We start from the raw sequence: 22,767 nt of genomic DNA on the forward strand, positions 1-22,767 counted from the left end.
CTAGTGGATCCCAAGGTTTAATAAGAGTTTAAGTCATTCATAGCAACTTCATTTCCCTTGTTAGCATCTGGCTTTAATTATGCCTTTATCACCTGTTTCATTTTTTTGCTAGTTCAGTGGGTATAAAATCTTTCCTTAACTGTGGTCTTAATTTGTATTCTCATTATTAAGGAGAGAGGAGACAACTTGTGAAATGTCTATTGGATATTTTTTCTTTTGGGATGCACCTGATAGTGCCAGTTTTTCCTCTTCTTTTTGTTTTTGTTTTTTTTGCTATTATTAAGTGTTCTTTGAAAAAAAAGTTGGTTGAGTTGCAAATATCCTTGCCCACATTGAGATTTGTTTTTTCACTTTTTTAGTGTTTTGTGAAAAACAGACGATCTTAATGTAATAACGTTTATCAATTTTTTAAATGTCTTATGTATTTATATTTAGTTTGGTTTAAGAAATCTTTCCAGACTTGGGTAATAAAGTATTCTTTTTAAACTTTTGTCTTTAATCTCAGCTTACTGGGGATGCTTTTCTTTTTTTCCCACCAGTAGGGTAGTGATTAAAATTTATTTTTCCCTGTATGGACAATCAGTTTTCTGAGCTTCATTTATTAAAGAGCTCATCTTTTCTGCAGTGGTCTGCAAAACTAATTGTCGTAATCAAGTTTCTGTATATATGTAGGTCTGTTTGTAGACTCAGGTCTGTTTCATGATCCGGTTGTTTCTCCTCACTGTAATAATACCACACTGACTTAATGAGTACAGTTTCATATAAGTTTTGCTACCTGGTAGGGCAAATCCGTGCACTTTATATTTATTTTTATTTATATTTTTAAAAGATTTTATTTATTTATTTATTTGAGAGAGAGAATGAGAGAAAGAGCATGAGAGGGGGGAGGGTCAGAGGGAGAAGCAGACTCCCCGCTGAGCAGGAAGCCCGATGTGGGACTCGATCCCGGGACTCCAGGATCATGACCTGAGCCAAAGACTGTCGCTTAACCAACTGAGCCACCCAGGCGCCCTGTGCACTTTATTTTTAAGGGATGTTTCAGCATTTTGCATGTCCAGGTAATTTTAAAATCCGGTGCTAAGGTTTTGGGTAGCTCCATTTAATTTCTGTATCTGTAGAATACTTTGGGTGAAAATTGACATATCTGTGATGTTGATCATCTTTATGATATGAGAATAGTATATCTTTGTAGTTATTTAGCTTTTATAGGATTAGTAAGATGTTATAATTTTCTTTAAATAGGTTTTAGGTATATGATTCTAAAATATAAATTCTAAAAATGTTCCTTATAATCTGCTTTTTGGTTTTTTTTTTTTTAAAGATTTTATTTATTTGACAGAGAGACACACAGCGAGAGAGGGAACACAAGCAGGGGGAGTGGGAGAGGGAGAGCAGGCTTCCCGCCGAGCGGAGAGCCCGATGCGGGGCTCCATCCCAGGACCCTGGGATCATGACCTGAGCCGAAGGCAGACACTTAATGACTGAGCCACCCAGGCGCCCTTCTGCTTTTTTGGTTTTAAATTACATTTTTACTTGCTTTGGTTGGTATGTGGAAATCATGTTTTTTTTGTATACTAATCTGTCTACCTTGCTAAGCTTTTAGTTTCCAAATATTTTGCTGTTTTTGAATTTCAGTATAGTCAACTGTATCATCTGAAAATAATGAGGCTATTTTTTTTCTAATTCTTACACCATTGATTTCTTTTTTTTAGTGTACTGGCTAGAATCTTCTGGTAAATAGCAGGAAGTGGTAGTGATAATGGGATTCTGTTTGTTTTTTGGCTTTAGAGGGAATGCTTGATATTTTTCACCATTAAGAATGTTGTTGGTTTTTGGTAGATAACCTTTATCAGGCAAGCACATTTTCTTTGTGTTCATTTTAGCAACTGTGTACTGATTTCTGCATCTATTGAGATAGTTTTCTTCCTTCAGTTTGTTGATGTGGTGAATGATATTGATAGATTTTTTTGGTTATAAACCAATCTTGGCATTGTAAGATATCCCACCCCCTCCCCTCTAGAACCCTCAGTGTGTTTTTGAGTCCATCTTCTCGTCTCTCATGGTTCGTCTCCCCCTCTGATTTCCCCCTCTTTATTCTTCCCCTCCTGCTATCTTTTTCTTCTTTTTCTTTTTTTAACATATATTGTATTATTTGTTTCAGAGGTACAGATCTGTGATTCAACATTCTTGAACAATTCACAGCACTCACCATAGCACATACCCTCCCCAGTGTCTGTCACCCAGCCACCCCATCCCTCCCACCCCCCACCACTCCAACAACCCTCAGTTTGTTTCTTGAGATTAAGAATTCCTCATATCAGTGAGGCCATATGGTACATGTCTTTCTCTGATTGACTTATTTCACTCAGCATAACACTCTCCAGTTCCATCCACGTTGTTGGAAATGGCAAGATTTCATTCCTTTTGATGGCTGCATAATATTCCACTGTGTGTGGGTGTGTGTGTGTGTGTGTGCACGCACACACACACACACCCACACACCCACACACCCACACACCCGACATCTTCTTTATGCATTCATTGTCGATGGACATCTTGGCTCTTTCCACAGTTTGGCTGTTGTGGACATTGCTGCTACAAACGTTGGGGTGAATATACCCCTTCGGATCTCCACATTTGTATCTTTGGGGTAAATACCCAGTAGTGCAATTGCAGGATTGTATGGTAGCTGTATGGATTAGCCTGGTGATGGGTATTGAAGAGGGCACGTTCTGCATGGAGCACTGGGTGTTATACACAAGCAATGAATCATGGAAGACTACATCAAAAACTAATGATGTAATGTATGGTGATTAACATAACATAATAAAAAAAATATAAAATAACCCAGACTTGGTCATGGACAGCTGCACTGTCCAGTGTAGTGATCACTAGCTACATGTGGCACTTTGAATTAATGAAAGTTAAATAAAATCCAGTTTCCCGGATATACCACCCACATTTCAAGTGTTAAATGTAGCTAGTGGCTATCGTATTGGACAGCACAAAATACACATTTCCATTACTTTGGAAGGTTTCCTTGGGCAGTGCTGTGATATAGCCATCTTTTTAAATACATTGCTGGAGTTAGTTGGCTAATCCATGTATGTATGTTTGCTTATGAGTTTGTAATATTTTGTGGCTTTCAAGTCAAAATTACATTAGTTTCATAGAAAGAGAGGGAAAGTATTCTTTTTTATTTCTGTTCTCTGGGAGAGTTTTTATAAGATGAAATCAGTCTTAGAAAATTTGAAACACCTCATCAAGCCTGATGTTTCTTTGCAGAAGATTTTAATTTAATCAGTTTCATTAATGATTGCTGATCTTTTCAGATTTTTTAACTTGTTTTTGTTACTCATATTTGTTTTGGAAATTATATCATCTGAGTTGTCAGATTTATTGCCATAAAGTGGGAGTTTGCAAACTGTTGCCTGCAGGCTGCCTGCTCCTTTTTGTAAGTAAAGTTTTATTGTAATAGAGCCATGCCCATTCATACTGTCTGTGGTTGCTTTAGTGCTATAAATGCAGAGTTGAGTAATTATGATGGAAGGCATGAGCAAAAACATTTACTATCTAGTCCTTTAAGAAAAAGTTTGCCAATCCTTGGCTTAAGTATTCTTTATCATCTTAGCAATACTCCCTATAATGTCATAGTTACATCTCTTTTGTTATTCCTAATGTTAATAATGATTTTTCTATTCTTGATCAGTTTTTTTCTGAAGATTTTATTTATTTGACAAACAGCGAGGGAGGGGGAGCAGGGGGAGCAGCAGGCAGAGGGAGAGGGCGAAGCAGGCTCCCCTTTTGAGCAAGGAGCCCGGACACGGGGCTCGATCCCAGGACCCTGGGATCATGACCTGAGCAGAAGGCAGATGCTCAACTGACTGAGCCACCCAGGAACCCCTATTCTTGATCAGTCTTGTCAGATTTACCGTATTTTGGCTGTTTAGGTGTATTCTTCTAATTAGTTAATTTCTGCTCTTAACTTTATTATCTTCTTTATTCTTTGGGTACATTTTTTCTTTTCCTGGCTTTCTAAATTTCATGCTTAGCTTATTTATTTTAAGGCTTTCTTTTTCAATATAAACATATAAGGCTTTCAGTTTTTCTTTCTGTACTAGTATCTCTAATTCCATCAAGTTTTGTGGTTTTTTTTCAGTATCACTGAGTTATAAGTATTATTTGTGTGCTTTTTCTTACATACGGAAATATGTATCTTTTTGTTTTCTACTAATTTAATTACATTTTAGTCAGGTGTGGTGTGTGAGATTTAGATTCTTTGGAATTTTTTGAGACATGCATCATATATCAGATTGTCCTCAGTTTTTATAAATGTATGTGTCTTTGATAAGATTATGTAAGGGTGCAAGGTTAAATGATTCACAAATCAAGCTTCTTAATTATCTTAATTCAGTCTTCTGTATCTACTAATTTTTGTAGTGTGTAATTTATCAATAGTGGAAAAGTATGTTAAAACTCCTGTATTGTATTGGTGGAAAGTCATTTTATTTCTGTGGTTTTATCAATTTTTGGTGTATTTTTATTTTATTTAATAGTTTATGTAAATTTAAAGTTACTTTCCTGGTGATTTGAATCTTTTACTCATTTTGTGATGACTTTTTTATGTCTTACCATTCTTTGTGTTTTAAAATGTTTAGTCTGATAAGAACGTAGGTATTCAGCTTTCTTTTTCTTACAGTTTTTATTTGCCCTATTTTTTCCCTTTGTCTTTTTTTTTAAAAGTTATTTTAATATTACTGCAGACAATTTTTTAAAAGTTTTTTTTTAATTGAGTAAATTTGACGTATAATGTTTTACAAGCTTAAGGTGTACGGTGTGTTTGGTAAATTTATGTGTTGTGATACGATTGACAAGGTAGCCGTATTTATCACAGTACATAATTATAGTATAAGATTATTGTCCAAATTTATTATGCTGTGCATTTATTTTAGTACTCATTGCAAATTTGTATCTTTAAATACTACCCATCTTATTTCCCCTAGGCCCTAGAAATCAATGTTTTACTCTGTTTTGTATAAGCTTTAACTTTTTAAAATTCCATATATATGTCTTAATCATATGTACTTATGTTTAAGTCTTTGATTCACTTTGGATTAATTTTTGTGAGTGATGTGAAATAAAGGTCTAGTTTTATCGTTCTGCATGTGTTTCTCTATTTTTCCCAGCACCATTTGTTGAAGAGACTATCTTTTCCTCCATTGGATATTCTTGGTTCCCTTGTTGAATATTAGTTGACCGTATATGCCAGGATCTAATTCTGGGCTCTTTATTCTGTTTTATTGGTTGATGTGTCTGTTTTTGTGTCTGCACCATACTGTTTTTTATTACTTTGAAGTATAGTTTGAAACCCAGAAGCATGGTATTTTGGCTTTTTTCTTTTTTCTCAGAATTGCTTTAGCTGTTTGGGGTCTTTAGTAGTTTCATACAAATTTTAGATTGTTTCTGCTATTTCTATGAAGTTTGACTTCGGTATTTTAATGGGGATTGTGTTCAATCTGTAGATGGCTTTGGGGAGTATGGCAAGTTTAACAGTATTAATTCTTCTAATCTATGAACGTGGGATGTCTTCCTATTGTTTGTGTCTTCTTTAGTTTCTTTCAGTGGAGTCTTGTAATTTTCATTGTGCAAGTCTTTGATTTTCTTGGTTAAAATTAATCCTAAGTATTTTTTGTTGTTGTTGCTATTGTAAAGCTGATAGTTTTTTCTTTTGTATGTATTTCATCATTGGTATGTAAAGGAGTGCAACTGATTTCTGTGTTTTGATTTTGTATGGTGCTATTTTACTGAAATCGTAGCTTATTATTATTATTACTTCTTTAAGATTTGCTAATATATTTTGGAGAGAGAGTGCACAGGGCTGGGCAGGGGCAGAGGGAGGGTGGAAGCAGACTCCCTGCTGAGTGCGGGAGCCAGATGTGGAGCTTGATCCCACAGGACCCCGAGATCATGACCTGAGCTGAAACCAAGAGTTGTACACTTAACTGACTGAGCCACCAGGGTGCCCCTATTGCTTAATTCTAAGAGTCTTTTGGTGGATTCTTTGAAATTTTTCCATGGGAAATTGATCCTTGAACAATACAGAGTTTAGGGACGCTGACCCCCTGTGCAGTCAAAAATCTGTTATAACTTTTGACTTCCCCCCCAAACTTTAATACAAATAGCGTACTGTTGAGTGGAAGCCTTAACCAGTAACATAAACAGCCAGTTAACATGTAGTTTGTATGTTTATATGTGTAATATACTGTATTCTTACAATAAGATTAGCTACAGAAAAAATATTAAGAAAGCCGCAAGGAAGAGAAAATACATTTATAGTACTGTACTGTGTTTATTGATAAAAAGCCACATATAAGTGACATGGGCAGTTCAAACTTGTGTTAAGGGTCAGCAGTATAAGATCATATCATCGGCAAATAGTGACTTCTAATTTTCCTTTCAGATTTGATTGCCTTTTATTTCTTTGTCTTGCTTAGTTACTCTAGCTAGGATTTCCAGTGTTATATTGAGTAGGAATGGTGAGAGTGGGTATTCTTGCTCTTGATCTTAGAGGAAAACACTTTGAATTTTTCTCCATTGAGTATAATGTCAGCTGTGGGTTTGTTTCATATGACCATTATTATGTTGAGGTATGTTCCTTCTATATCCAGTCTGTTAAGGGTTTTTATTATGGAAGGATATTGTATTTTGTCAGATGCTTTTTCTGTGTCTTTTCAGGTGATCATGTGATTTTTGTCTTTCATTTCATTGATTTATGATACATTTATTGGTATGTGTATGTTGGGCCATCCTTGCATCCCAGGGATAAATTACACTTGGTCATGTTTTATTATCTGTTTGATGTGTTCTTGAATTGAGTTTGCTGATAATTTGTGGAGAATTTTTGCATCTGTATCCTGCTCTATAGTTTTCTTGTAGTAACCTTATCTGGTTTTGGTATCAGGGTAATGCTGGCTTCATAGAATGAGTTTGGAAGCATTCCCTCATCCCTGATATTTTGGAAGAGCTTGGTGTTAATTCATCTTTAAATGTTTGGTAGAATTCTCCAGTGAAGCCTTCTGGTCCTGGCTTTTCCCATGTAGGGAGCTTTTTGATTACTTATTCAATTTCTCGGTCTGTTCAGATTTTTCTGTTTCTTCCTGAGTCAGTGTTGGTAGGTTGTTTATTTCTAGAAATGTAGCCATTTCTTCCAGGTTATGTAATTTTTTGGCATGTAATCGTTCATAGTAGTCTTTCATAGTTTTGTTGTTGTTGTATCAGCTGTAATTTATCTTGCAATATTGATAAGCAGTTTTTCCATTTTCATTTGTTTCTAGATAATTTCCCTTTTGATGTCTTTGATACAGTATTGGCTAGAAGTATGTTGTTCAGTTTCCACATATTTGTAGAACTTCCTACTTTCCTCATATTGATTTCTAGTTTCATATCTTTGTGATTAAAAAGATAGTTGGTATGATTTCTGTCTTAAATTTGCTCAGGGGTGCCTGGGTTGCTTAGTCAGCTAAGCGTCTGACTCTTGATTTCTGCTCAGGTCATGATCTCAAGATCTTGAGATTGAGCCCCATGTTGGACTCTGCACTATGTGGAGTCTGCTTGTCCCTCTCCCTCTGCTCCCCTTGCCCTCTCCTCCCCCATACATGCACATGCACTCTCAAATAAATACAAATCTTTTTAAAAATTTTGTTCAGCTTTGTTTTGTGGTCCGTCATATGTTCTGTCCTGGAGAATGCTCCATATGCACTTGAGAAGAATATGTCTTCTGTTGCTGTTGAATGGAATATATTCCTGTTAAGTCCATTTGTTCTTTTTTTTTTTTTTTAAAGGTTCTATTTATTTGAGAGAGAGAATGAGAGATAGAGAGCATGAGAGGGAAGAGGGTCAGAGGGAGAAGCAGACTCCCCGCCAAGCAGGGAGCCCGATGCGGGACTCGATCCTGGGACTCCAGGATCATGACCTGAGCCGAAGGCAGTCGCTTAACCAACTGAGCCACCCAGGCGCCCAAGTCCATTTGTTCTTAAAGTGTGGTTCAATTTCAATGTTTCCTTGTTTTTTTTCTGTCTAGAAGATCTATCCATTGTTGATAGTGAGGTTTTGAAGTACCCTACTCTTACTGTATTGTTGTGTATTTCTCTTTTAAGATGTGTTAGTAATTTGCTTAGTATATTTTGGTGGGGATATATTTATGATTATTGTATGTTCTTGATATACTGACCTTTTTGTCATTATATAAAGACCTTCTTTGTCTTTCGTTACCCTTTTTGGCTTGAAATCTTATTTTGTCTGATGTAAATATGGTTATTCCTGTCTTATTTTGGTTTCTGTATGGAATATTATTTTCTATCCTTTCTCTTTGAGCGTATGTGTGTTGTTAGAGCTGAGATGAATCTCTTTTAGGCAGGCTGTAATTGGGTCTTGTTTTTTTAATCCATCCAGCCTCTCTGGGCCTTTTGATTTGTAAGTTCAGTCCATTTATATTTAGGCTGATTACTGATACGTAAGGATTTACAACTGCCATTTTATCTTTTGTGTTCTGGTTATTCTGTCTGCTGTTTCTTTTTTCTGCTGTTTCTGTCTACCTTTGTATGTTGGTGGTTTTCCATGATAGTTTGTTCAGTGTCTCTTTTTTATGGTTTGTGTCTGTTCTAGATTTTACTTAATGGTTGCCATGAGGTTTACATAAAACATCTCATGGATAAAATAGTCTTTTTTCTGTTACTAGCATTTTGTCTTCATTTACCTATAAAGATGTTCCATCCTTCTCCTTTAATATTTCAATCTCACGTTATCTCTTTTTATGCTGATTTTTTTTAAAAAGTTACAGAAGCTATAGTTATTTTTAATGCTCTTTTCCTTTACCTTTCATGCTGTAACTTAGAATTTAATACACTCTCCTAAAAAAGTTATAATTTTCTAATTATATTTATCATGTTAATCGCTCCTTTCAGCATTTTTCATAAGGCAGGTCCAGTGGTGATGAACTTTAGCTTTTGTTTGTTGGGGAAAGCCTTATTATCTCCTTCATTTTTGAAGGATAACTGCTAAATAGAGTGTTCTTGGTTGGCAGTTTCTGTTTCAGTATTTTGAATATGTCATTCCACTCTCTCCTGACCTGTAGCATGTCTGCTGAGAAATCTGCTGGTAGTCTAATAGGGGTTCTTTCGTAGGTAACTTTTTTTGGGGAGGGTCGGGGTGCCTTTAAAATTTTTTTCATTGACTTTTGATAGTTTTAATACACTGTTTTATGGAGAAGGTCTTTTGTCTTGAGGTAAGTTTTCAGCACTTATTTCTTTAAATATACTATTTGCTTCCTTCTCCCTTTTTTCTCCTTCTGGCATACCCATTAATCTTATGTTGGCTATCTTAATGGTGTTTGGTAGTTCTCATAGGGTTTCTTCACTTTTTTTTTTTTTTGAAGATTTTATTTATTTATTTGACAGAGAAAGACACAGCAAGAGAGGGAACCACAAGCAGGAGGAGTGGGAGAGGGAGAAGTAGGCTTTCCGCCGCTGAGCAGGGAACCCTATGTGGGGCTCAGTCCCAGGGCCCTGAGATCATGACCTGAGCCGAAGGCAGACCCCTAATGACTGAGCCACCCAGCCGCCCCAGGGTTTCTTCACTTTTTAAGAATCTCTTCTTCCTGAATTATTTCTGTATTCTTATCCTCAAGCTTGCTTATTCTCTCTTCTATTTGATGTGCTTTATTTTCAACGATTTCTAATGCATTCCTTAGCTCATTTATTGAGTTACATTCCAAATTCTGTTAGTTTTTTTTTTAGAATTTCTCTTTGGTAAGGTACTCTTTGTGTTCATAAACTTTATTCCTGAGATCATTGTCTTGCCTTTCTGAGTTTTCTTTTAGCTCATTGAATTTCTTCATGATGGCTATTTTGAGTTATCAGTTAGATGACAATATTTTGTGTCTTTGGATTTTGTTGCTGAAAAATCGTCATTTTTTAAATAATTTTTTATTGTTATGTTAATCACCATACATAACGTCATTGGTTTTTGATGTAGTGTTCCATGATTCATTGTTTGTGCATAACACCCAGTGCTCCATGCAGAATGTGCCCTCTTTAATACCCATCACCAGGCTAACCCATCCCCCACACCCCCCCTCTCTAGAACCCTCAGTTTGTTTTTCAGAGTCCATTGTCTCTAATGGTTTGTCTCCCCCTCCGACTTACTCCCCTTCATTCTTCCCCTCCTGCTATCTTCTTTTTTTTTTCCTTAACATATATTGCATTATTTGTTTCAGAAGTACAGATCTGTGAAAAATCGTCATTTTCTTTTTGTGATATTGTATTACCACAATTTTTTATAGTGTTTGATGAAAAGTGCCTTTGCTGCTTGCATTTAGGTAGTAAACATCTTTCCTATTTATGTAAAGCTTTATTTCTTTTCATTCTAAAGTTCAACAGGTTGGTAATTAGGAACCTTTTTGTTTTCCAGAAAATAGGGGGGAAGAAAAACCCAACAGTAAAACTGCCTGAGAAAAAAAGTGTGGCAGCAGATTTAGGGGAGGTGTGTACTTAGCACTTGGGGCTTTGGGTTTGCCCACAGCCCAGTAGGGGGGTTCCTCTGGTGGTTGGGGGGCTCCATGGTGGGTCCTCTTGCCATAATCTTGTGGCAGAGAGTAGGAAATGCTTTTCTTCAGTTCTCCTTGTCTTCTTCCCTTTACCCTTTCCTTCTCTAAGTCACTGTGGTTTTTTTCTCAGAGAAAGCAGTAGGTTTTTCCAGCTGCAGCATGCATGGCTGAGCAGACTCCCAGTGATTGCCTTCATCCTCCACTTTCTTTGCCAGAAAGGCCATGCTGCCTCCCTGCTGGATCTGCTGCTTTCTCTGCTGCTGCTCGCCTCTACAGCCTCCTATCCACCCACTCTTGGGTACACAGATAGGTGGATTGTTTGGGTGTCCTGTTGTGCTGTGCAGAGGTGCTTTTTATTGGGTTATGGATGTGTGATTAGTTACAAGTTTAAGGAGAGAGAAAAAAGGAACTCACTATGCGATGATGTTGAGATCTTCCTACATTTTTTTTTCTATTAGGTGTGGCAGTTATAGTCTGTTTCTTCCCTTTAAAAAATAGTTGATACCCTTTAAATTCTCCATTGCACAGTTAATTTTAAGATTTAAAAACTTGGCCCTTTTCAAAATTGACACAAAGTTCTTTTTACTCTGATCAGCACTCTCCTCCCAATTTCCATGATGATGTTGCCCAGGATTTTAGTTCTCTTTTTTATCCCCCATATGAGACTTGTTATTATGTACAGTGTTTACTTGTATTTTGCTTTCCATGTTTATAATTTCTTTTTAGAAAATTTTTATTAGGGTTTTGAAGTTTGCTATCATCTGATATCTCTTAATTCTTTGAATTTTTCATGTTTGTTTCTTAGTCCTGTATTTTATGTAGTTTCTTCAAATTACTGATTTTTATGACTCTTTTTCTACCCATTTATTTTATTTTATTTATTTATTCATAAGAGAGAGAGAGAGAGGCAGAGGGAGAAGCAGGCTCCCTGATACAGGACTCAATCCCAGGACCTTGGGATCATGACCTGAGCCGAAGGCAGATGCTTAACCATCTCAGCCACCCAGGCACCGCCTTTCTGCCCATTTTTAATCCATTTAACCCATTCATTGCAATTTTGAAATCAGCCGTTAGTATCTTTGTTCTTTTTCAGTTTTTCCTGGTGATTTTCAGAAGCTTCTTTTTGCTAGCGTATCTTGTGTTTTAATTTTAAAAAACCCCTTTTACATTTCATTTGGCAGTTAAATTTTAATATTTGAATTCAGTGATTCATGTTCACACTTGGTGTTTCCTTAGGTGTGTATGATTTGTGAGCAGGACTTCTATTTTGTTGAGCTTAATACGTGGAAAATTGGGAGCTTATATTGAGAAGTTTTTTAATTCCACAGAAGCTTTGCTTTTCCATCTAAGAAATAGGACTTGTTATATATTGGGAACCTCCTGGGGTTTATATGTTTAAAGCATGACTCTCAGGTTCAGCTTGCCTCCTTGTAGCTGGCACAGAGCTGATAAGGACATTTGTGTGGAAGTGAAGGTGAAGTGTAGAAATCTCCTTATAGATTTTCCTTTTTTTGAGTTCAACGTGGTAACAGGTTTCTGCTGGATCTTTTGGGCTCTTTATAATACATAGTCTGTGTTACTGAATACGGATGTCTCAATTTTTTTTAAGTTGTATTCATTAGGCTCTTCACTGTCTCTGTTGATATTTAAAATTTTTAGTAAAGATTTTATTTTTTGCAAGAGAGAGGGAGCGAGAGTGCACTCATGAGTGGAGGGGAGGGGCTGGGGGGGGAGGGAGGAGACTCCCTGCTGAGCAGGGAGCCCAGTGTGGGACTCAATCCTAGAATCCTGGGATCATGGCCTGAGCCGAAGGCAGACACTTAACCTACTGAGCCACCCAAGCGCCCACTTTTGTTGATACTTAGTTATCTCTCCCCTCACCCTTAACGGAAGGTTGGGACTATTGTGCTTTCAGGTCTCCAGAATTTTCTTGTTTTACCGTTGCTGCTTTTCAGATAGTCTACTTTTATTATGTATATAAGTTTCTCCACGTTTCATTCAGAGTGTTAATTTAAAAATTCTTTAAAATTTCTTTTGTACCTTTCTGTATTTATTTTTATTTCACTTGGCCTGTTTGCTCTGATTTTCAGTTTGTGCACCTCTTTTGGACCCTCTGAGTCTTGTGTGCATGTTGATTTATCCTTATGCAGTTATAAGTGGGATTCTGAATTAGTCATTATTGATAGTGGGTGTGGGCTGCTTCAGCAATTGTACCAGTTAGGATTATTTTCTCTAGATGAGTTCTGCAAAGGAATGGGTGGCTCTGATCTTCTCCTGTGTAGGTTATCTCTGGTATGGTAAATGAACTGAGACAGGCTTTAAAAAAGTAGAATTATTTTTAGGGTATGTGGGTTGGGAGCATACTGGCAAGTCTTATGTCTCCCTGGAACAAGACAAATGGCTGAGAGAGCATTTGGGTCACAAAATTCCAAATGATTTATCTTGCAGTCTATGCCAAGTCAAGAAAACTCATATGAAAGCTCTTTGCCCATCTTAGTTCTGTTTTGATTTCTGGTAGCATTTCAAAATCCTGTTTGCTGTGTTATCTGAGCTGAGATTATTAACAGGAATTAGGAAATAAGTTGCTATAGAGGTAAGAGTATGTTACTGGAAGATTCTGTTTGCTTGTTTGTTAATTATGGTGGGCCAAAGCTAGGGAAGCTTCCATTTTATTGTCTTCAGTCCATTCCACCCCATTTCTTCTTTGTTGGGGTGGCTTCTGGAGTTTTGGTTTTCCTTCTGTCAACTATCAGCATTGTCAGTGACCTTCTGATCTCTAACGCTGCTTCTCTTTCTTTGGTCATTTTGATGGATTTGGGGAAGAGGAGAGATGAATGTTATAATGTGGTTGACAGCTGGCAAAATCAGTTGTGTTGAAAAAGATTCAAAAGTTTATTCTTTTGTTTTCAGGTAGAAAAGTTTTTTCTTAACTAGAGAAAAGATTTTGATGATTTTATTTTTTACGTTGAGCTCTAACGTATGCATGTTCACTCTTTTCATATTGTTTCCCTCCCTTTTCCCCACCCTTTTTCTGTTGTTTTTGTTTGGTTTTTGGTATGCATAATGAGGTGGAAATCGTAAGGTTTCTCTTTTCTCTCTTTTTTTTGTTTGTTCCTTTATTACCAAATAACTTTTTGTTCTCTCCTTGCTCCTCCTGTTCGCAAACACTGAAAAAAATTTCTTTTGATAGCTTGAGAAGTCATTGAGGCAATTTCTTAGGCCAGAGGTTTTTTGTAAACTGGGTTTCAATTGGAATAGAAGATCTTATGAATTACACACAAAAAGGTTATTTAATGAGACTTTTTTGTTGTTGTTAGCATATTTATGTATTGGGTTGTATTGCAGTTAAAAAAAAAAGGTTTGAAAGTCATTGTCCTGGCCTTAGGCTGTTAATTGTAACCTGTGCCTCCCAAGAGTCAGTTTTTCAAAGGAGATCTTCTGTGGTGCTGAGCTGTTTTAATTGAAAGGCTGGGGCGCTTTTGCCCCTTTACCTTCAGCAGCCCTAGCTGTTTGTTGAAACCTCTGGGTTCCAGTGACTGCTGTTACCTGTGTGGAGGACGTATGCCAGAGTGTGGTCCTAGGCTCCTTCTCAGCCACAGAGACTTCTGCTTTTTAGATATTTTGTAACTTAGAATTTGATGGGGGATTTTGAAAAAAGGGCTCAACTGCTAAAAAGTGTTTGAAAAGATTGTTAGATAACCAAGACTTTGAGACTAAAGTAGTCCTTGTCTTTAAATAAACAAACATAAGACAGGCAACGTTTGGGTACTTTTTTGTTTAATTATTGTATTCAACTTTTAGTTTTGTTTCCTGGTTTTCTAGAATGAAATGTGATGTGAACGCCCTATCATTTTCATTTTTTATGTTTTCAGTCTTTGCAGTTTTTTATTTTCTTTAGCCCATTACCAACGAAGATAGGGTAGAGATGATGTACCCTAGTGCAACTTACAAATATCTGTGAGAATCCCTTGTAAATACACGGTGAGAGGTTCCCAAAAGTGCTTGACTTACAGTGCCCTTAGTGTTTCATTCCATTTTTCATAGAGCCAAAAAATAATACTTAATAGTCCTATTTCAGTTAGGTACGAATAACTTAAGTATTTATGGCCTTGGAATTACATATACACTGAAAGAAAAAATATTTTTTATTCTTAAATAACAATAATTACTTATTAGTGGGATGTGTTTGCCTATAGGTCATAGACAAGCCCTCAAGTCTTAGAATCAAATTGGATTCTGCAACCTCATTTCCTATTTCTCATTGATTTCCATGCAGTACTTTTTATCACATCAGCTGCCTCCAAACCCAGTTTCTCAAAGATGTGGTACCTTCAGAAGGAATGTAGAATGATCTCATGTTGAAATGAAATTACCTTGAGCTAGTAGTTCATTTGGTGTCTGACAGATTTTGAGAATTGTTATGTTTTCTTTGATAATTAAAAAAATCCCATAATGCCTGTGAGTTTGCTTTGGTGTCCTGGGTGTTTTCAGATGTCTTGGAGCATCATTTGGTAATTGCAGGTGTAGGGGTTTACAGTTTTTAGAGCAGTTAAGCAAATTGTTACTGTCTACATTTTATAAAAGAGAAAATGAAGCCATTTCTATAGGATAAGCTATAGGTATTTGTATGAAGCCTATTCAGTTGCATCTTAAAAGACAGTCTGTATTCTAAAGTTTACTTCTCATGGCTTTTTTTTTTTTTTAAGTACTTCATTTTCTGTGAGTTTTTATGCCCTTTTTGGAAAAGAATACTTAGGTTTGCTAGGGGATTGAAAAGAAATATTTTCTTTCAAAGTGAAAGATAGCAAAACCATTTTCTGTATTGATGTTCTTTCTGTTACTTTGTTTTCCTGGGAAAATAAATGAAATAGATCAAAAATTAATTTTCAAGTGAGTAATTGAGTAATTGCATTAGTGGATTTGTGAATAACAACTCAACCAGTGTTGGAGAGCTGAATAGTAAGAATTGCAGATAACTGTGTAAGCATATGATATAATAAGATAATAAAATTGTAATGTTTCAGACCTGGAAGAGATCTAAGACGGGTTGAGGATGGAGATGAGGGTTCGGTCATCAAATGGAACTCACTGGGTCATGTAATTGAATTCTGTATCTTTTAGGATCTTCTAGTGGAAGGTGATGAGAGGAAGGAAGAAAGAGGACTGGTTAGAGAGAGATATTGTGATTTTATTCTTGTTAAAGTCAGAGGTGTCTTTGACAGTTCAGAATATTTGTACTCTTGGCTCCTGCCATGATATACAACCTTGAATACCTTTTGCCTAGTCTTCATTTAAAAATTCAATTTTAAGAAAAAAATGTTAACGAAGAAAAGCAAAGCTCAAAGAATAGCAGTCCATAGTAATTGTAGATTATTGGCTTTTTGTTCTTTAAGGATTGCTTTTAAAAATGCTTTATTACAAGTACTTTGAGATAACATATGTATAGGAGGAATGTTTTCCATCCCAGGCTCAAATCGTGTTTATATTCCATTTTTACATGCGTAACATTGGAAATAATTTTGAATTCTGTATTTCCCATTAATTTCTGTACGTATTTTTCCATCTTTCTAGAAGGGCTTTTATTTTTGGTAAATGTGGTGGTACTTATTTTATGAAAATGTCATTATACCCATATTTGTGTGTGTGCGCGCATCACGCGCACACACACACTTGAGAATAATACTTTTCTCCTCAGCATTAGTATAGATTAGCTGATGAAACTTGTTCATTTTAACAGCTGCACAATATTCCATAGGAAGATTTACCACACTTCATTTAGCTGTTTCCTTGTAGATGTCAGGTTTTTTCCATGTTTTTTTTTTTTAAAGATTTTTATTTATTTATTTGAGAGAGAGAGAGAATGAGAGATAGAAAGCACGAAGGGAAGAGGGTCAGAGGGAGAAGCAGACTCCCTGCCGAGCAGGAAGCCCGATGTGGGACTCGATCCCGGGACTCCAGGATCATGACCTGAGCCGAAGGCAGTCGCTTAACCAACTGAGCCACCCAGGCGCCCTCCATGTTTTTTGTTTTATTTTTCCACTATCAATAGTGCGAAGATGAATATTCATGTACAATTTATACTGACATTTTTGTTCTTGTGAGATCGAGTGAGAAGAGAGGGTTTACTGGGTTGAAGGGAATGTGTCATTAAAATGTAATAGATATTATGAATATATTTCTTCTTAGAAAGGCTGTAATAATTCACATTTCCAAAAACACTGACAGATAGCTGGTTTTCAAGTTGTTCCTTTGGGATTTCCTTCACAAGAAGAGTTGGGGTCATTGGGGTACTGATCACCCGGTTCAGCAAGAGCAGCTCTTTTAATCTGTTCACTATATTAGACATTGTTATAAGATTTTGGTTGGAAGAATGAGTTTCATGATTAAAATAGTTTTGAAGTTTGAAGAATCATTGCTCTGTGTAATTAGGGTTTTTTTTCCTAGATTAAATTAGACATTGAGATTACTAACTTTTTAGATGCTTGTGTTGGCTCCCCATTCCTGTAGAATTGTCTTTATTGAATCATATTTTAAGTACTTTGAATTGGGGCGCCTGGGTGGCTCAGTCGTTAAGCGTCTGCCTTCGGCTCAGGTCATGATCCCAGGGTTCTGGGATCGAGTCCTGCATCGGGCTCCCTGCTCTGCGGGGAGCCTGCTTCTCCCTCTCCCCTCTGCCTGCTGCTCCCCCTGCTTGTGCTCTCTCTCTCTTTCAAATAAATAAAATCTTAAAAAAAATACTTTGAATTGTGCTTTGACTTGCATTGAGGGATTAAAAACAGTAAATAAAACTCACTTCTGTGCTTATTCTAGGTATGTTGCAGGGTTATCCTTCCTATCACTTAACTGACCTACTGAGGGTTCAGTGAGGATTCAGGTGTCAGAAAAAGTTTCACTTACCCTAAACAAATTTTAGGTTTTTCAGTCATAGACAATGTTAGTCTTACAGTTGATATATCTGATTTCTTCATCTTATGCTCTTTGAGGTTAGTTTCCTAGTGATTTATTGGTTATGTACCATAATTAATAGCATTCCCTATTTTGCTTTTGAAATAAATAAAACCAAGAAGTTAGGTATGTTCCTGTGGCTCTTTCCTGTCATATAACCATGTAAATAACTTCCAATTCTGTTATTCAAGAGCTTTCTGATCCTGGGTAAAGCAATCAACTTTTCTTGACCTTGGTTTGTTCATTTGTTAAATAGGGATGATAATAAAATGACAGTTGGTGATGATTTTTCAAGAACATCTTTTAGTAAATTCAGTGACAGGTTTTATAGGCTTTTGTGATGAAAGAAAAAAAGGAACCATAGCGCAGCCCATTGATATTAAATACGTGACCGCTAGGACAAATGTGGCTCAAACCTGGAGCTTTCAGATGTTAACAAATATGTATATGTATATTTCAGGTTTTGTTTTTTTTCAGATTTTGTATTTTTTCCTGATTCAGTCTTGGAAGAGTGTATGTTTTTAGATATTTACGCAGTTATACAATCTTCCTAGTTAGTAACCCAATTAAAATACTAAAGCATCCCATAATTTTATTTTTTTTGAGTCATTAGCCTTCTAGATATTATAAGTTCTGCACCTTCTCTCTAGAAAAAAGCACATTTTCGCACACATGCAGACTTTACTCTTTCAGATGACTACACGGTTCATAGACCTCTTAAAGACCATTTTCATGGGTTTCCTACATGGAACTTCAATTTAAGGACTGATTGGGAGTCTTGTTCTCAATCTAGAGCGCATTTTGCCCTGCGGGGGAATTTGGCGATATCTGGAGACATTTTTGGTTTTGTCTAAAACTAAGGGTGATGGTGAGGTGTGTGTGTGTGTGTGCGTGCACACGCATGTGTCTCTGTCTGTGGTACTGGTATCTGGTGGGCCAAGGCCAGGCATGCTGCTATCTTGGAATGTACAGGAACACTCATATGCTGACCCACAATAAAGAATTCTGAGCAAAAACATCAACCAGTGGTGCTTAGGTTGAGAAGCCCTGATCTAGAGGAAGAAATGAATTGGATTTCCATCAAGAATCCTTTATAATCCTTGAAATCTAACTGGGCTTCATTGCTGACAGTTGAGTAGTATGTTGTTCAAGCTTGTAATCTTTGGGCCTCACTCTGTCTTGAATATTCTTTTTTTTTTAAGATTTTATTTATTCATGAGAGAGAGGTAGAGGGAGAAGCAGACTCCCCACAAAACAGAGACCCCAATATGGGACTCGATCCCAGCACCCCAGGATCACGAGCTGAGCAGACGCTTAACTTACTGAGCCACCCAGGCGCCCCTGTTTGAATATTCTGCTGTTGGTATTTGTATAATTTATTTTCTTACTCTTATTCAGGTTTCTGCTCAAATGTCACTTCATCAAAATGTCTTTGCAATCTAAAACTGCTTCCTTCTCCACTTACCCTTAATTTCCTTAACATTTCACATTACCTAACACACACACATACTTATTTGTTGTCTGTTTCCCGCCAACTTTAAGTTCCACGAGAGCAAGAATCTTTACTGCTGTATCCCCTGTGGCTCAAACAGTGCTGGGGTATATAATAGATGATCACATATTTATTGTTAAAAGAATGAATGGCATGAGTCTGTATTGTGGTAAGCTTGTGTTGTTTATTTTGGTAAAGCCCTATGTTTTAGAGATCAGATGTGCAGATGGTAAGGTTAACAACCTTTTGTGAAAATTAAGGGTTTCTTACCTAACTCCTCACCTGGATGTAGCATAAGCTGAGTGTATCTGCTAAGCAAGGATTAAAAAGAAATAGGTCTTTGATCTAGAATATGAATCAAGTACTTGAAGTTGTATTTACTGTTCTTCAAACTTGTTTGACCATAGTAAATATCTGAGACATCCTTAAAAATGGGAAATCTGAAGTCCCTCCCCAAATCTACTGAATCAAAATTTCTAGAGGAGAAACCAGGACATCTTTATTGAAAATAAACAGGAAAAGTATAGTTTTCAACAAATGATGCTGGAAGAACTGTATTTCTACATGCAAAAGAATGAAGGTTGAACCTATATTTCAAACAATATATAAAAATTAGTTCAAAGTGGATCAAGAACCTAAAGAGTTAAAACCATAAACTCTTAGAAGAAAACATAGTGGTAAAATTTCATGACCTTGGATTTGGCAATAAATTCTTAACCATGATATCATCAGCAAGAGCAATAAAAAAAAAGGGTAAGTGTGGCTTCATAAAAATTAAAAACTTGTGCATTAAAAGACAATGTTAAGAAAGGGAAAGGACAGTCTACAGAATAGAAGAAATTATTTGTAAATCGTATATCAGATAAGGATTTACTATCCAGAATATATAAAGGATCCTGCCACTCAACAGCAAAAGGACAAATAACCTAACTTAAAAATGTCAAAGGACTTGAATAGACATTTCTCCACAAGGAATCCGTAAAATCCTAAGTATATACCAAAAAGAATTGAAGGTGGGTTCTTGAAGAGTTATTTGTACCCCTATGTTTATAGCAGTATTTATAATAGCTACAGGTGGAAACAATCTGTCAACAGATGAATGAATAAACAATATATGGTATATATGTACAATGGAATGTTATCCATCATAAAAAAGAATGACGTTTTGATACTTGATACAACATGGATGAATCTTGAAAGTATTCTGAGTGAAATAAGCCAGACATAAAAGGACAAATACTGTATGATTACATTTATATGAGATACTTAGGCAAGTTAATGAAGACAAAGTAGATTAGCGATTACCAGGGGCTGGGGAGAGGAGGGTATGGGGGCTTCTTTCTTAATGGTTATACAATTTCTGTTTGGGGTGATGAAAAGTTTCAGAAATAGATAGTGGTGATGGTTGTATAACTTTGTGAATATAAACAGTGCCACTGAATTGTACATTAAAAATGGCAAAAATGGCAAATTTCATTTTATATATATCTTACCACAATAAAAAATTAATAATGTATACCAAAAGCTGTTGAATTGTGTACTTTAAGAGTGAACTGTCTGGTATGTGAATTATACCTCAGTAAATCTGTTTAAGAAAACAAAAACAGGCATTTATGTTTGGGCAGCAGTACCAAAGAACAAAATTGGGTTGATTTTGGCCAGGAAGAATATAAGGTAGATATTGGCAATTATCTGTTATAAACATAAAAATTCTTTCTAATTCTCTCATGGCAGGAGCAGCAGTTTCCTAGTCAGGGTGATGCAGCTGCAAAATACACCTAATAGGTAAAGAAATTATTGGACATAATGCAATTGTGAATAACTGAAACAAGTAATATTAATGAGATTAAAGTACTTGTGCACACTTTCAAAATTTATATATTAAGGAATATCTTCAAATATTTATGTACTATGTTTGTTTTGGTATGTTTCCCATTATAGGGAAATTGTGAGAACTTTATCAAATTAAACTTTTTGGTGGACTTCATATACAGATTTATCTTCCAGTCATTCTCCTCCCAGTTTAGTAATTATATTTCCATCTACAAGGCACATAACTTAAATTTTTAAAAAATTTTGTTGTGGTAAGAACAGTTAACATAATAGAGAACAGGAGAGAAGTATGCTTTAGTGGGAGAAAAAAGGTTAAGACAGTAAGAAAGCTCTGCCCATGAATGGAAAATATCCTGACCCTTTCTCAGACCATACCAGGTATGGTCATTTATCTCATTGGGATCCCTGTTACTTCCCCTAACCTTAACGTCCCTCACCCAGGGAACTGAGAAGAAAATTGTTTACAGAGGGCTGCTATGTTCAGTTATAAGGCGTATGGTGTAAGTAACTTAAATAGTGCCAACTCAGAGAGACCTGTACTTTTATTTTTTTGAGACCTACACTTTAAAAATCCAGTACATCTTGCATAATACTACATTGTATCTCTTTAAGACTGCAATAAAATGGACATAAATGTACCATCTGTATTGATACCTAAAGACCAGAGCATACTGTATGTAAAATGAAGTGCACTTATTAATTCTACCTAATTAAAAGTAATATAGTATTTATAATGACCAACATTTAATTAACAACTTTATCTTAAAGGTTTTGTAGTTACAGTATTGTAAACTTAAAAATTTTAAAGTTCTCTTCACAAAAAAAGAAATTTTGTAACTTGTTAACTAGACTTATTTTAGTGATCATTTCACACCATATACATATACTGAATCATTATATTGTACCTCTAAAACTAATATTAATGTTATGTGTCAATTATATCTCAGTAGAAGTTTAAAAAACTTTAAAATGTGGGACCATATATTATGTTTGAAGTTATAGTGGATGTAGATGTTTGACTAAAAAGATTGTTTAGATTTATTGTGTCATGAAGAAAAATATGTTCTATAACATATTTTTAAAGAACATTTAAAATATGTTCTATAACATATTTTAAAGTGATCATCTAGATCTATAGATGCAAAAAAAAAAAAAAAAGCCTGAAAATCCTGATGCAAAATTGCCTTTTTTACAAGCAGAAGATTTAATAGTGTCAAGAATCCTTAAATCTGTGTTCATCTATTTAGTACAGCTTCAAGTGCAGATGAGATATCTGTGAGACTGTTTCCCCCCGTTTAACAAAAAATTGAAGGCTGTTTTTAATTTTGCTGAATTTTTTTCTCTTAGTAATACAGTACTACCTTCAAGGGCCTACATCTTGAGAAAACCTGAACTGTTATATTTAAGGCTGAAAAGTTTGATTATGATGCTGGGAACAAATGCCAGTGGAGACTATGCCTGTATGTTATTTGGATTGCTGTTGTTTTGCTAATGTTCTGTTTTAACCATTATTTTGAAAAGTGTGATTTTGCAAAATGTGAGATTTTCCTAGAAAGGCACATATAACAACAGATACCTGTACTTGTTTGTTTTTTCAGACCTAGCATATTTTCGTGCTTTTTTTTCATTGCTCAGTGTTTCCTCTGCTTCACAGTTACCTTGAATCCTAGAATCCACACCTAGCCATTCTATTGTCTTCCACAACTTAAATTCCAACTCTGTGATATGCTGCTGACAACCTTCTCTACCATCTGACAGAATGAATTGTTCTCTTTTGTGTTTTCTTTATAACACTCATTTTATGTGTGTAAGTCCATGATTTTTAGTAAGTTTAGAGTATATAACCATTGTTCTCCAAAGATTACTGGTGTCCATTTATGGTGATAACTTTCTC

General features: G+C 35.8%; 1 protein-coding gene across 7 annotated transcripts in view; it reads left to right on the forward strand.

Moving 5' to 3' along the window:
• Positions 1–22,767, forward strand: part of PDS5B (PDS5 cohesin associated factor B) — a 194,870-nt gene that overhangs the window by 32,346 nt on the left and 139,757 nt on the right. The gene's annotated exons all lie outside the window — the stretch shown is intronic.

Source organism: Eumetopias jubatus, unplaced genomic scaffold, assembly GCF_037043125.1.
Source record: "Eumetopias jubatus isolate StellerSeaLion01/CBP00866 unplaced genomic scaffold, mEumJub1_p1.0 scaffold_3, whole genome shotgun sequence".
Lineage (NCBI taxonomy): Eukaryota > Metazoa > Chordata > Mammalia > Carnivora > Otariidae > Eumetopias > Eumetopias jubatus.